Source organism: Micropterus dolomieu, linkage group LG12 (genome assembly GCF_021292245.1).
Source record: "Micropterus dolomieu isolate WLL.071019.BEF.003 ecotype Adirondacks linkage group LG12, ASM2129224v1, whole genome shotgun sequence".
NCBI classification, from domain to species: Eukaryota; Metazoa; Chordata; class Actinopteri; order Centrarchiformes; family Centrarchidae; genus Micropterus; species Micropterus dolomieu.
Window position 1 is genome coordinate 38,692,342 of NC_060161.1, and position 13,273 is coordinate 38,705,614.

Genomic DNA, 13,273 nt, shown 5'->3' on the forward strand with positions numbered 1-13,273 from the left:
CCCCCCCCCCCCCCCCCCCCCCCCCTCTCTCTCTCTCTCTCAGATAAAGACCGGGGCTCCCTGCAGGTCGGAGCGTCTGGCCAAATACAATCAGCTGATGAGGTGAGCACTTCCTGTCACTTACAAAGTAAAAGCACTGACCTTGTAAAATGAGGAATAAAAACACAGCTGACCTGACCTCTGACCTCTGACCTCTGTCCTGCAGGATTGAGGAGGAGCTCGGAGACAAGGCTAAGTTCGCCGGCAAAGATTTCCGTCACCCAAAGATCAACTAAATCGCTGTCCTGACTTCCTGTCTGACTGACAGCTGATGACCCTTGAAGCCCCTCCCCCCCTAAAGCTGGGGGGTGAGAGGTCAGAGGTCACAGCGGGTTTCTAGCTATAATTCCATTAAAGATGTTTTCTATATAAAACACAATAAAGACTGAAGAAGAAAACACGTCTGATTACATTCTGTCTATTTTACTGTGGGGACCGTGAATAAACATGAGGCCTCATGTAAATCATTTTGAAAATACCACAAGTTGCTTATTGTACTTTTCTAAAAGGCAGTTCAGGTTTACATGTCTGTCATTTGTAAAGTAAAAGACACTTTTTAACAAGAAGCCTCCTCAAAGACCTTTAAAAGTTCAGTGTGCAGGTTTTAGCGGCATCTAGTGGTGAGGATTGCCTAATGCAACCAGCAGCTCACTGCACTCACATGCTCCTCAGGTTAATTCTAATGAAATAAACAACAACACGGAGCCACAGCGGCTGTTGTGCTAAATAATACGTTTGGGCCTCCATTTGTCCAAATTTCACCTCTCTTCTTACTTCTAACAAACCAGACAACTACGACTACTACTACTACTACTACTACTACTACTACGACTAGTACTACTAGTACTACTACTACTACGACTACTACTACTGCTACTACTGCTACTACTGCTACTACTAGTACTACTAGTACTACTACTACTACTACTACTACTACTGCTACTACTACTACTACTAATACTACTACTACTGTACTACTACTACTACTACTACTACTGCTACTACTACTACTACTAATACTACTACTACTGCTACTACTACTGCTACTACTACTACTACTGCTACTACTACTACTACTAATACTACTACTACTGCTACTACTACTGCTACTACTACTAATACTACTACTACTGCTACTACTACTACTACTACTACTGCTACTACTAGTGCTACTTCTTCTTCGTCTTCATATGTATTCAACGTTGTGAGGAAACGTGCTCTGTAGAGCAGTTTGTCCGTTTTGGGCTACTGTAGAAACATGGCAGTGCAACATGGCAACTTCCATGTAAGAGGACCCGTGGCCACTTTATTAGGTACAGCCGTTAACTCAAATAGCAAATCAGCTGATCACATGGCAGCAGCTCAATGTATTTAGGCGTGTAGACGTGGTCAAGACAACTTGCTGAAGTTCAAACTGAGCATCAGAACGGGGAAGAAAGGGGATTTAAGTGACTTTGAACGTGGCATGGTTGTTGGTGCCAGACGGGCTGGTCTGAGTATTTCAGAAACTGCTGATCTGCTGGAGTTTTCATGCACAACCATCTGGGTTTACAGAGAATGCTCTGAAAATATCCAGTGAGCGGCAGTTGTGTGGACGAAAATGCCTTGTTAATGTCAGAGGTCAGAGGAGAAAGGGCAGACTGGTTTGAGATGACAGAAAGGCAACAGTAACTCAAATAACCACTCGTTACAACCGAGGTCTGCAGAATAGCATCTCTGAACGCACAACACGTCGAACTTTAAAGCAGATGGGACCACACTGGATCTCTTCTGTCAGCTAAGAACAGGAAACTGAGGCTACAGTTCACACAGGCTCAGCAAAACTGGACAATAGAAGACGGAAAAACGTTGCCTGGTCTGATGAGTCTGGATTTCAGCTGTGACATTCAGATGGTAGGGTCAGGGTGTGAACAACATGAAAGCATGGATCCATCCTGACTTGTGTCAACGGTTCAGGCTGGTGGAGGTGGTGTAATGGTGTGGGGGGAATTTTCTTGACACACTTTGGGCCCCTTAGTACAAACTGAGCATCGTTCAAACCCGACAGCCTACCTGAGCATTGTTTCTGACCATGTCCATCCCTTTATGGCCACCATGTACCCATCCTCTGATGGCTACTTCCAGCAGGATAATGCACCATGTCACAAAACTCCAATCATTTCAAATTGTTTTTTTGAACATGACAATGAGTTCAATTCAATTCAATTTTATTTATATACGCCAAATCACAACAACAGTTATCTCACAGCACTTTTTATAAAAGAGCAGGTCTAGACCGTACTCTGTGAAGTTATTTACAGAAACCCAACAGTTCCCAGTCACCAGATCTCAATCTAACAGAGCACCTTTGGGATGTGGTGTAACAGGAGATTCTCATCATGGATGTGCAGCCGACAAATCTGCAGTAACTGTGTGATGGCATCATATCAATATGCACTTCTCTGTCTCTGAGGAATGTTTCCAACACCTTCTTGAAATATGCTGCGAAGAATTAAGGAAGTTCTGTAGGCAGAAGGGGGTCCAACCCGGTACTAGCAAAGTGTACCTAATAAAGTGGCCGATGAGTGTAAATAGCTCACTCTAAGGTAATAAAAACATAAAGGTTCATCATGTAAGGTCTTTATACACCACTCAACACATACAGTACATCCTCCTAAATGTTACACAGTGAACCTCTCGGGGACTCCAGCATCCTCTTTAACAACAAACACACGGTCACTTCAGAGGACATTACATTGACTTGACTTACACTAACCTAACCTCACAGCTCTAGTCTGTTTGCTGCAGTCAGACTGCTGGAAACCGACATTTCAAAAGACAGGATGTTGTGAATGGACCAATCAGCAGCAGACACTCACCAGACTGAACCCACAAATCCAGCCAATCAGAAAGAGACACCTTTAGGACACTCAAAGATCCTCGCAGGCACAGAGCACCCACTCCAACACAAACACAGCCGCACAAAAAAAATAAAAATATGGCTTGACAGAAATCAATATCTGTTATCTCTGTTAATATTAATATTTTATCATTTCTCTAATACCACCACTGCAACCTAAAGTTATGTTTGTCGGCTGATTCTATCCTTCACCTTAAAATGAACGTTCATATTCATCCTCTTTTAAAACAGGCCATTAACAATAAGTTTGCCTGCGTAGGGGCTCAGGAGATAGAGCGGGTTGCTTGTTAATCAAAAGATTGGCGGTTCATTCCCGGCTTCTCCAGGCTACATGTTCCACCATGAATGTTAGTTTCTGTTTGAGCACTTTGACTCAGTGTGTGAATGTGATGTAGTGTAAGAGCACTTTGAGTGGCCGCAAAAACTAGAAAGGTGCTAAACAAATAGTTTACATAGAGGAGTTTGGTAAATCTGACTTAAACAAACCTGACAGAAAAAGTTTAGAGTTTTAGGAGAAGAATAGAAAAATATTCTTGTATGAGGTCCATTTCCTCTCTTCCATATTTCTCAGTAACATGAACTGAAATGAAAAAAAAAATCTTTTCAGACACTGTCACTGTTATTATTCATGCAACCTAACTTCCTCCTTCCTCTATCTGCACCACCACAGTGTTTCTGTAAATGTCAGGCTGTTCGAAAGTAAAGTTTTCTCCTCACAGAGTCAGCAGATTATCAGGGGGAGGAAAGGGACAGCTGGCTGTGAACTGATGTCCTCACTGTGTTTCTGAAGACTTCCTTTAGTGAGAAGCAGATTAACTTTGTGCTTGTTGGAGTTTCTACAGGAAGATGAAGATGTTTGTGGTGTTTGTGATCCTCGTGCACGGTAAGATAACCTTCCTCCCTCTGATCTGATCATCACCTCAGTCCAACGTCACCTCTTTAATCTGTGGTTCTTCTATCTTAACGTCAAGACTCTGTTTCGGCTCCATGACTTTTGCCGTTTCCCAGTTCAGATACCTTCCTTTAGTACACGTTCATGTGTCCACTACGTTCTCACCTATGTAGTGAGTTGTTTTAAATCAAACATGGATGTTGTGCACTTACTGGAACTGAGGACTGCATCATTTGACTTCTTCTTCTTCTCCTCCTCCATTAATGGAGAATTTCAACCATTATTAGTAACACATCCATGGTAAGCAGGGTGTGAATTATACAGTGACAACCAGGTACTGGGAAAAGAAAACCCAGTACAGCGCGGGTGCATGTTTCAGTAAACTAAAATCTTACAAAGCTTACAATATCCTTGCTTATTTAACTAATGTGTCCAGTCTGTAGATGATGATAAATCAAATTCATTACATTAGTTGATGGGAGCCTCATACCACACAAAATCTTGTAGTCAGATGTCACTATTGTGTTGACACACAACAGCAGTTCATCAGGACCACTTAAAACAGACCCACACAATGTTGAACCAGAACCAAAGACACTTTCATAAAATACAGTCTGCATTATCATCTCTAATCCCTAATTCTTATCATTTCAAGTTTCTACTTTTTTTTAGCAACCTTTCCTCCAGCTCATGTTGACTGTGAATGAAATGTAATCTGCGTTCAATAAAGCAGTTGTCATACACTGTTGGGAAATTGGGAATTTTTGGGTCTTAAATAGTACTTTCTAGACCTGCTCCATATAAACAGTGCAATGAGATGCCTTTTGTTATAAATTGGTGCTATATAAATAAAACTGAATACATTTAAAATAACAAACCTGGATTTTAACATTTACTTTGCTTCTGAATTCCAGAGTGAAAACAAATACCATTCTTATTGTAGAAAGACTCACAAAGAAGCCTACTTAAAATGAAATAATAATATCTATATTGATGTCAAAATGTATACCTACAATAACTAATACTCAATTTCACTGCTCATGCCTAAGCACCAGTGTTGGCTAAGAATTACATAAAATATGGATATAGTGGTAATGAAATGATAGGGTGGGCTCTCAGCTAGCTAATAACACATAGCTCATTTAAAGTAAAATACATTTTATGAAACTCAAGGTTGGAAAGGTAAGTGTATTAAAGAAGCTAAGGAAGAGAAAGAAAAAGAGAGGGATGTAAGGAGAGAGAGAGGGGAGGGAGGCAGCCTACACAATATACACACAGAGGTACAGACAGTGAAGGTGATGTTGCTATAGACTAAATGAAAAATGGTACAGATATTTATAGTAGTGTTAATGATAACAATCGTAATGTTAATGATTATAATAACAATAGTTTTTGTAGCAGAGGGTGTCGAGCAGGAACACGGGGGCAGCAGGTGACTCGCAACCACAGATCCAGACTCCACAGCTCCAGAGCCAGAAACACCTGCAGGAAGTGATAGGAGGAGAGAGGAGAGGGACGAGAAAGCACAAGACTACCGGAAAGGGGAGAAGTTGAGTTAGTAACATGCAATAATGGGATGAGGTTGCATACAGAGGGAGAGAAAGTAGAGGAGAGAGGAGCTCAGTGCATCATGGGAAGTCCCCCGGCAGTCTAGGCCTAAAGCAGCATAACTAAGGGATGGTTCAGGACTCACCTGAGCCAGCCCTAACTATAAGCTTTATCAAAGAGGAAAGTCTTAAGCCTACTCTTAAATGTGGAGATGATGTCTGCCTCCTGAACCCAAACTGGAACCTGGTTCCACAGGAGAGGATATTCCTGATTTTCGCAATTAAACAAGAATTTTCCACTTTGGTGGAACGCCAATTCCTCTCAAGTTTCCGCGATATTTGCTTTAATTTGCGAGTTTCAGTATTATACCATGGAGCTTACCGTCTTTGTTTTATTATTTTCTTTTTTAGAGGGGCTACAGAGTCGAGTGTTATTCGCAGCGAGCCTGCAGCACTATCAACAAGATGATCGATTTGGGAGGGACTGAAATTAGCATAGGAGTCCTCTGTTACTTTGTGACTAGATAATGTATATAGAGCTGATGGGATCGCATCCTTAAATTTAGCTACAGCACTATCAGACAGACATCTTGTATAGAAATTTTTGCCCAATGGCAATTGTCACACTTTCTACCACACTGTTAGTTAGCTGTGAATGTTTTTGACAGACTTTTTTTCCATGAGTATCGCTGTCCAATCAGCGTCAAGTCGTGTTCCGTTGAATCCCACCTCTTTTTGGGCAAATACAGTCTGGTTGTAAATCGCCCAGATCTCTCTGATAGACTTTAATGTAAAGGCAGTTTTTTTCGAGCTGGGGCCGTTGCAATGCAATCTCTATGGCACAGGTATTCAATTAGGATTCAAAGAGGTCCAGTTAGAGAAAATTTCCCGAAGCAAAGGTTTTTAGTCCAGAACTGACATTATTTCAACAATATTTAGTTTTTAAATCAAACTGGAGGGATAATAAATACGAACTATTCTCATAATGAATTCTAAACTATATATAGTGCCTAATTTTTAGAAAAAAATAAATAAAAAGTGTAGCTTGAGGTGATGAAGCCAGTCTTAACCAATTTTATAATAAACACTTGACACATCTTAGCAAATGAACAGCTATAATGCCTCCTTCTCTCTTTCATTCCCTTTTACAGAGCCACTTCCCTACTTTCTCTTGTCCTGACAGCTAGGATTGGAGTTCTATGACATTTTCTGGTGGGAATCTGCACATTCTAAATGTGAAATCTATTTTCTCTTTCGCCTCCTCTCTCGATGTGCGTTTCCAAAACGTCTCCGGTGTATCTCACTCGCGGACGTGGACTCGACTGCACAGATTTGATTGGCTGAGCAGCGTCACATGAGACGATTGGAGCACATGCAATTGGTCTGTGAGTTACCTGGGCCGCTAAACCAGTACAGTAAATGCAAGAAAAGCTGCACGGGTTAAAATAGAAACGCTCCGTCACGAGGTAGTAAGTCTCAATAATAAATCGGCTATAGGTCGGCAGTCCGGATCCGGACCGCGGTCTCCCTATTAGTGACCTCTGCTCTATGGGTTCCGGGAGTGCTCGCACTTACGTGTTTACGTCACGCGCCAGGCAGCAGAGCTACGCTGCCACCTGAAAACGACTCGGCGGTCCTCCAGCTTGTTGCTCTCACTACAACCAGCTGCTGTACAAAATGATGAGTAAATAATGAGATGCAGTGACTTTACCAGCGGTGAGTAAGACACAGTATAAATAATATAATGTAATTTGTTAAGCTATGAGGAGAGGAAAAGTCTGCTAGCCACTAGGCTAATTTATGCTCCATAAAATGCCATAGGCTAAGCTAATAATTGTGACAGTAAAACATTTTTGATAGTTATTATTAAGCCGGATGTTAAATGTGATTGTTATTAAGCCATGTTTTATGTGTGGTGGTGGAGTCAATTTAAAGTTAACTTTACTGCACTTAACCAGCAACAATTATTTTATGTGTTGTTTTTTTCTTTTGTTGCCAGAAACCACAGAAGAAAGAGGAGGTGGCATGATGGATCTTTATCTAAGTCACAACAATAGACAAACACACAGTGCTTGTCTAATACCACACAATAATTCATGGAACACACATTGTAAACATCCCCAGTTTACAGTGGAGAAAGTATGTGAACCCCTGGGCTAATGACTACTCGAAAAGCGGATTGTAATAATAAGCATTTCACGATACGTCATGACGCCTTCATGGGAGGACACCACAGAGAAAGCCGCTGCTGTCCATAAAAACATTATATACCCTATAATATAACACTAAAAACTAATAAATAATATAAATAATAAATAATAAAAGTATGATTGCTATTTATACTGTTTATGCTGGCTTAGATATAAATACAGTGGATGTCAATGGGGAGTGCGTTCAAACCCTAATTACTCAAAATATTTAAGAGTGATCAATAAGCAAAATCGTAGCAGCCATGTACAAAAAAAATGCTGGAAATATCAAATAGAGATATCAAAGAGACATTTAAAATACATGTCTTAATGTTTGTAGAGAACATAACTGTCTGAAGCTAGGCTAGTTGCTTTTTATCAGGTTTACTCTCATGAAGCCGGAAGCGTCTTCAAATACCATTTAAGGTTCAGTCTGTAAGTTTTAGTGGCATCTAGTGGTGAGGGTTGCGAACTGCAACCAACAACTCACTGCGCATTCATATGCTCTTCGGATGGTCCCATTTCCTGATTTCTAATGGCAAAATTCCCCATACTTTTCCTCATGAGGTTGTACATTATATCAATTTAAGTAAAAAATCGAACAACTAAAGAGTTGTGAAAACTGTCAACATATGGTCCTCTTTTAATATATTTATCTAATATAGACTACACCGGCAATGTTTTTATTTTTTGTGTCTTCTTATATAGGTTATTTGTATACTGTTCTGTATACTGATTTATGTCCCATGTACACTTTATTCTTCTTTTTGCAATAAAGATTTAAGCAGGGAAAAAAATTCTGATTATTCCAACACCACATGAATGCACCACTCCCCTTCCCTTTGCAAGCATGCAGGAGAAGCTATGGTGGCCGACACGCTCTGTCGACTCTATGCTAAACAACACGTGTCGTCCATTTGTCCAAATTTCACTTATTTTCTTACTTCTAATAAACCAGTCGACTACTACTACTACTCAGGGGGGCCGGCAGGAATTTTGGGACCCATGACAAAAAAAATCTAATTGGGCCCCTCTGCACAGACAGTCACCACATCTCTAGGACCTAACTGTCCCATCAAAAGCTTTACATAACTCTAATTAACGGCTTGTAACTGTCTTGCTTCTTGTAGTTCGATACTAGTACTAGCACACTAAATAGTTCAGTATTTGATGCAAGACTAAAAGCCACCATAAAAAATGTCCTTAAGGCAATCTTTTACAGTCTCTATGTATTTTTATTGTAAAATTAAGAGATAAAATTCTCTTAACATTAATGGAAGACAAAAGCCTCCCTGTCCCTGTCAGTCAAATCTGCTGGCCACAAACCTGGGTCAACTTTGTGGCAACTTTTTACGACTTCTGTCTTCTTCCATCGTGCATCTCTCATCCTCATGATCACTGTAACTTTCTTTCCCTTCTTCCTTTGCTTCCACACTTCTTCCTCCGTTTACCTGAGAGGGCCCTGGCTCTGTAGAATGTACATGTGATATATACATATATACTGTGATATATACAGTATATTAAAATATGCTATATACCAATAAATGACTAACACTATAGATCATTGCCCAAATTATCTACAATTCTGTATCACCACCACTTAGATACAATAGTGTGTGTGTGTGTTATTCTCCAATAAATTGCCCTTCATGATGGGATAAAAGTCTGTATCTATAGATGTCATTTAACGGTCATAATTCAATCTAAATGACCATATCAAACTGGTTTATTTTAATATAGTCTGTAACTTCCATGCAGCCTGAGGTAAGCTACTCACTGTTTCTAGCAGCATCCAGTACATACAGGAGGTTGTTTTTATTTTATTTCATAATGATCATTATGTAAGAAAATAATTTGTGTTTAAATTTGTTTCATCAAGAAATATTTCATTTTCTTTGTTGTTATGGTAAAAAGAGCAAGAGAGACAGATAAATCTCCACAGAGTCCCTGGAATGACGCTAACTCATTAACACAGTGCTGCTCACCTTCTTCACTGGGACAGGGAGGCTACAGTTATGGGGACACTGGGCTGCTGCTGACTCACCTGTTGTTAGTCTGCTAAAAGGGGCGAGCACAATGATTTAATATGAATACCTTGCTAAACGTTTCCCTGCACTGATTAAATGTTGATGAAATGTAGGCTAACACTAGTCTGCAGCTAGCTAGCTTATTTCACTGTGGACATTAAGCCAACAGGTTAACACCTCTCTCAGACTAAAGGCTCCCCACCTTTCTAGGTGAAAAAACTGGGTTACAGAGTGACATCCTTTCCTTTCCTTTGTCTTTCCTCTCTTTTTCCTTTTTTGAAAACCAGATTTTGGTTACTGGGCAAGACCGTGATCACTGTATTTCTGGCGCATCTACTGACTGCAACTAAACACCGTGCACTAAGGCAGGACCAAAACCATTTAATGCAGATACAGGGTGGTCAATATGGAGGTTTACTTATTGATCAACGGGGATATTTAACTTTTATTGCCAAAAACAAGTAAAAACAAAGAGATCATTATTACATTTGAAATATATATAGGCTACTCAATGATGATGGTTTACATAATTTATATTTTCCTGCTGCTTTTATCCAAAACAACTTACCATTGCTATACATGTCAGAGGTCGCACGCCTCTGGAGCAACGAGAGGTTAAGTGTCTTGCTCTGCAATACAATGGAGGATGGGTCACAGTTGGGGATTGAACCCGGATCTCTCACACCAAAGGTATGCGTCTTATCCACTTTTTACACGTTTTACATTTATATTTACTCATTTGGCAGACGCTTTTATCCAAAGCGACTTACATTTGAGGAACAACATAAAATATGATAGGACATGAGTCCTATATAATAATAATAATATATTACCTATTTTTTTCTTCTTTATCTTTGTCTTCGTATGTATTCAACGTTGTGAGGAAACGCGCTCTGTAGAGCTGTTTCTCCGTTTTGGGCTACTGTAGAAACATGGCAGTGTAACATAACATCTTCCTGTCAGTCGGCTCTAACAGCTGTACAGACTTTTGATGGAGTTTGTGTCTGCACACAAGTGCGCTGTTCTGATATAAGTTATCACTGCGCAGCAGCACGATTCTCTCTGTAGCTGTTACCTGTTTAACAAACACCTGCACATGAATAATAGAATCATTTCTACTGGCACAATGTTTATATTATCTGCATTTATAGGCTATTTATTGATTCTGATTGTGAAATCGTTATTTAATAACCCAGAATATGATGTCTTGGGATTTATTAGGCTAAAGGTTTAAGAGAAATTGAAATGATGTAACTCTAGTCGAGGCTCAGTTTTAGGCTTTCAGTTTATTTCCTCTGCCGATGTCCTTTAACAATATAGCCTACTGCCTACATTATATTTATGCAAGTCACATCACTCGTCACCGATCGATCACTGCGTTCCGTCATAGCAATCCGACGCTTTTCTTTTAGTGTAGCGGCTTTCATTCATACTTTCATCAGCTGATTTTACTCGCGCAGCCGCCGGCTGCTTTCATCAGATGCAGTAGGTGAGATCGGCTGGATGAGCGGCTTTATTTTATAGTCGTCTATTTGGACTAAACACAAGAATGACCAGCCTCACGTGTGACTGAATAGAAATGACGATAAATTATGTAAAACATGTTTATTGCTGACAGACTCTCTCTCTGACTTTAATTGTCTCCATAATAAAAGTTGACAGGAGAAATAGAAGAAAAAGAAAATCGTTCTAATAAATGAAGAAAGTTGTGCGGGGCTTTTGTTGTTCAGACCTACTATGAACTCAGATTTTAACTAGAGAGTGAATCATAAAACAAATCAAATATAGTAACTCTTTGCAGTGATGCACTTGACTTCAATTTTATCTGGGTTGAGTTCAATCTCAAAACGTTTTGCACCGGTTTGCAACATTTTCTGATTGAACATGTTTCCTTGCCACGTTGCGCAACGTTCTGCAACGGGCTTCGAGGTTTTGCTACGTTTTGTCTGCGCTGAACTTGCCCCTGATCGTGTATCAGATCAGTCCGATCAGCTGCAGCGACCAATCAATATAACGGCTACCCAATAAGGGGGCGTGTCGGTCAGTAAAATAGGAGCTTTGGGACAGTCTGCAAGATGGCAGAGCAGAACAACTTCCGGTTCAAGCGAGGATCGAGGAAACGACAAATACAGGTGCATCAGAAAATTAGAATATCGTGAAAAAGTTAATTTATAGTAATTCAACTTAAAAGGTGAAACTAATATATTATATAGACTCATTACATGCAAAGTGAGATATTTCAAGGCTTTATTTGATTTAATTTCGATGATTATGGCTTACAGCTCCACAAATTCAAAATCTCAGAAAATTAGAATATTGTGAAAAGGTTCAGTATTGTAGGCTCAAAGTGTCCCACTCTAATCAGCTAATTAATCCAAAACACCTGCAAAGGGTTCTGAGCCTTTAATTGGTCTCTCAGTCTGGTTCAGTGGAAGAAGACTGCTGACCTGACAGTTGTGCTGAAAACCATCATTGACACCCTCCACAAGGAGGGAAAGCCTCAAAAGGTAACTGCAAAAGAAGTTGGATGTTCTCAAAGTGCTGTATCAAGGCACATTAATAGAAAGTTAAGTGGAAGGGAAAAGTGTGGAAGAAAAAGGTGCACAAGCAGCAGGGATGACCGTAGCCTGGAGAGGATTGTCAGGAAAAGGCCATTCAAATGTGTGTAGGAGCTTCACAAGGAGTGGACTGAGGCTGGAGTTACTGCATCAAGAGCCACCACACACAGACGGGTCCTGGACATGGGCTTCAAATGTCGTATTCCTCTTGTCAAGCCGCTCCTGAACAACAAACCACGTCAGAAGCGTCTTACTAAAGGAAAAAAATAACTGCTCTGTTTCTCAGTGGTCCAAAGTCCTCTTTTCTGATGAGAGCAAATTTTGCATCTCATTTGGAAACCAAGGTCCCAGAGTCTGGAGGAAGAACGGAGAGGCACACAATCCAAGATGCTTGAAGTCCAGTGTGAAGTTTCCACAGTCTGTGTTGGTTTGAGGAGCCATGTCATCTGCTGCTGTTGGTCCTCTGTGCTTTATTAAGTCCAGAGTCAGCGCAGCCGTCTACCAGGACACTTTAGAGCACTTTATGCTTCCTTCAATAGACGAGCTTAATGGAGATGCTGACTTCATTTTCCAGCAGGACTTGGCACCTGCCCACACTGCCAAAAGTACCAAAACCTGGTTCAATGACCATGGGATTTGATTGTGATTGACTGTGCTTGATTGGCCAGCAAACTCGCCTGACCTGAAGCCCATAGAGAATCTATGGGGCATTGCCAAGAGAAAGATGAAAGAACTGAGACTGAACAATGCAGAAGAGCTATTGAAGCATCCTGGTCTTCCATAACACCTCAGCAGTGCCACAGGCTGATAGCATCCATGCCACGCTGCACTGAGGCAGTAATTCATGCAAAAGGGGCCCAAACCAAGTACTGAGTACATATGCATGATTATACTTTTCAGAGGGCTGACATTTCTGTATTTAAAATCCTTTTTTTTAAATTGATTTCATGTAATATTCAAATTTTCTGAGATTTTGAATTTGGGTTTTTCATAAGATGTACACAATAGTCATTGAAATGATATAAAATAAAGGCTTGAAATATCTCACTTTGCATGTAATGAGTCTATATAATATATTAGTTTCACCTTTTAAGTTGAATTACTGAAATAAATGAACTTTTT

The 13,273-nt window shown here is 40.2% G+C and overlaps 3 protein-coding genes and 1 long non-coding RNA gene across 5 annotated transcripts in view; 2 read left to right on the top strand and 2 right to left on the bottom strand.

Annotated features, from left to right (window-relative positions):
- LOC123980185 (zinc finger protein 260-like) overlaps nucleotides 1-13,273 on the bottom strand; it is a 672,464-nt gene that overhangs the window by 466,991 nt on the left and 192,200 nt on the right. The window lies entirely within an intron of this gene.
- The window catches only part of LOC123980191 (butyrophilin-like protein 2), a 470,636-nt gene that overhangs the window by 314,041 nt on the left and 143,322 nt on the right, over nucleotides 1-13,273 (bottom strand). The window lies entirely within an intron of this gene.
- The window catches only part of LOC123980179 (zinc finger protein 271-like), a 342,908-nt gene that overhangs the window by 81,828 nt on the left and 247,807 nt on the right, over nucleotides 1-13,273 (top strand). The window lies entirely within an intron of this gene.
- Nucleotides 10-439, top strand: LOC123980244. Its single transcript, XR_006827421.1, has 2 exons — nucleotides 10-102; nucleotides 206-439. It is a non-coding gene; the product is annotated as an uncharacterized LOC123980244 (long non-coding RNA).